The sequence below is a fragment of the Elephantulus edwardii genome, unplaced genomic scaffold, assembly GCF_000299155.1.
Source record: "Elephantulus edwardii isolate Elephantulus edwardi_28Jun2011 unplaced genomic scaffold, EleEdw1.0 scaffold00120, whole genome shotgun sequence".
NCBI lineage: Eukaryota > Metazoa > Chordata > Mammalia > Macroscelidea > Macroscelididae > Elephantulus > Elephantulus edwardii.
This window is the reverse complement of record NW_006399870.1, coordinates 2,911,913-2,914,831: the sequence shown is the minus strand read 5'-3', so window position 1 is coordinate 2,914,831 and position 2,919 is coordinate 2,911,913. Positions and strand designations below refer to the sequence as shown.

The 2,919-nt window shown below is 38.3% G+C and overlaps 1 protein-coding gene across 1 annotated transcript in view; it reads left to right on the top strand.

Annotated features, from left to right (window-relative positions):
* FEZ1 (fasciculation and elongation protein zeta 1 (zygin I)) overlaps nucleotides 1-2,919 on the top strand; it is a 96,238-nt gene that overhangs the window by 18,736 nt on the left and 74,583 nt on the right. The window lies entirely within an intron of this gene.

The window sequence follows — 2,919 nt, the reverse complement described above, 5'->3', positions numbered from 1 at the left end:
CTATTCCGGGGGCCTTATTTTTTAGACATTTAGGAAAAAAATATGTCTGAATTGTCAGTAGTGCTTAAATATGCATCAACTGTACGTTAAGAATTGCACAAAGAAATGCCAAGTAATTGATCCAGGAAGTTTGGACCAACTTGACTTTTTCTTTCCTCTTTTTAGAGTCTAGGAGCTCTAGTGGCACTGTTGCTAAGGCATTCAACCACTAACCAAAAAGTCAGAAGTTTGAACCCTGAGGGAGAAAGAAGAGGCAGTGTAACTTCCATAAAAATTTACAGCTTTGAAGTCCTTGCAGGCAGTTCTGCCTTGTCCTTTAGGGTCACTTTGAGTCAGACTGGACTCTGTGGCAGGAGTCTTTTCCCTCCCCCCACTTATCTATTTAAGTGAGAAAAATTACACTTAAATAAGTGGAGAAAGGAGGCACACTCTTAGGGATTGAGCTTGACTCTACTGAAGAGATTGGTGCTTATTGGACGGCTACCAAGACTCTGAACACAAGATTTGCTCTCTCTCTGCCTTAGGCACTATTGTATCCTTATTTTTTAGTTTTGTGCATGGTGCATAGGACTGTGCTTGGCATAGTAAGTAGTCAAATCATACTTTTAAATTAAATATTGAAATTGAATAATTAGTTAGGTGAATGATAATAGCCAGTTTTGTGGATACATCTAATGTATCTGCACTCACACTGTTCCTTTCTCTCCATTTTAATTAATGCTAACCTGAGGGTATGATCACAGAGCCCAACCGTTTCTCTCAAATGATCAGCACTATAACCCATGGGTTATATGTTTGTATTCAATTTTAAGTCTCAATCTGATGCATTTGAGATTCTGAGTCTGATAGAATCAGCTTGACCTCTGTATATATATAAAAAAAGTTGCCCTGGGCTTTATTTGCTCTTTTCTACTCCAACACACCAGGCAATGAGCTAGAAACACAAAGACTATGAATTCCAATTTCCATCCTCTCACTAACTTGTGTGACCTTGGCCAAACTGCTTAACTCTAGTTAACTGCATGGGTCCTTCATCTTTGAAACCTTCTGAGTTCAGTCTTGACAAAGTGTGGCTAAATATTTGCCAAGAATCTAATTTCTTTTCTTACACAGGTAGTGCACTGACAATGACATTTTAAGATGCACTTCAATCCTTTTGCTTCCAACAAATCATTTTCTTCCGTCCAATGCTCCCTCTGCCTCATTGAGTAAGAGGTCGACTGGGGAGGTTCTTAACTCTCTTGTAGCACATTAGCAGAGGCCACTCAAAGTTAATTGCCTTATCATCTGGGATTATTGTTCTTCTTAGCCTGATTTTTCAGACTTTTCTGCTTCATTGACTGCTTTGTCTGAGACCAAAGGGTGAATCGCTCCTTAGAGGTAAAGTATGATATGAGGACAGTTGTGGAGAAAGGAAGCTGTGGAGAAGAAACTAACACTGCATTTTCCAGACATGCAGTGTCTCTAATGCTTCTTTTTTTTTAAATTTAATGTAAATTTATTATTAATTTCAGTAAAAATTTACAGAGACTTTGGATTTCCATTCATTCACTGTTGCACTTCCCCCCCACCAACCCTCCCCCCTAGTACACTAACCTTATGAAAAAGTAAAAGAAAAATTCTTTCATTGTTTTACAAACCCTCCCCCAGGTCCACTCCACCATGTAGCTTTCGCTCTAGACTCCTGTCATGATAAAAATACCTAATCACATATCCCTCTTAAACAGTTTTCTCCCTCATATGTTTCAATGCGGTATACATTATTGAACCCATCTTTCTCAGTCTCTCCCCAACCCCAAGGTCAGTCCTGTTTTACAACAGTGGCACCATGCAGTATTTGTCCTTTTGTGACTGAGATAGTTCACTCAGCATAATGTCCTCCAGAGCCACCCATTCTAATGCTTCTTTACATCTTAAAATGAAAGGCACAATTAAATGATAATATTTTGTTTTATAAGTCCAGATATTTCAACTGTAGAAGGATGCTGAGACAAAGGAAAAGGACGGTTTATTATGTTATGTGGCTGTCACTTCCTCAAGCAAAGCCCTAGTGCCATGAACTTGATCAGTATTTAGGGAGCTGCTTCTTTTAAAAATGAAGATGTGTGGGGTGGATCGTCATGGGTAGAAAGCATAGAGAAGCTATGAGGGGTGGGGCAGCCTCTGTTAATTGCATTGGCATAATAGTGGCAATAGAATTGAATATGTTGATGATTTTGAAGAAGGATGCACTGAGCAACCTTTTGTTCTATTGAATATAAGGTCACCATGAGATAGGGTTGACTTGATGGTGTTTAACAACAATAGCACCAAACACAAAAACAGTGAAATTCCTGGTCAAAGGAGCCTCTGTAAAGATTGTACAAGAAAGGAAATGCAGTGGTTTCATTAGCAGTTTTGAATTCTTTAGTACTTGCTTGGAATTATTTGGCTAATTGTGAGTTGGCAAATCAGCTTATCTTTGATTTGTCAGGATGTGGTATTTCCAAGTAGCAATGGAGGGTTAGCAATATATCTATATAATCCTTATTTATCTATCTATCTACCTACCTACCTACCTACCTACCTACCTACCTACCTACCTATTTCTTTGCTTTTGAATTCAGAAAATATTCCAGAACCTCTTTCATGAGTATATGATTACCTTTTCCCTTTGCTATAAGAACTAGGACCTAAAGGCTAGAATGTCCAAGGTGGCCCACAAATGGCAATGGGCATCCTGCAGCCCAAAATTATCTTGGGCTTATAGTACTGTCTAGTGTTGTCTATTTGGACACATTTCCAACTGGCCAGCGTCCAAACTCCCACACAGAACTTTGCAAATAGAGGTAAAACTTGGGTAAGTTAAAATATGGAATCTAGAATAATTTATGACATATATTTCCTTATTTTTATTTATATAAGTATTAAAAAGAATTG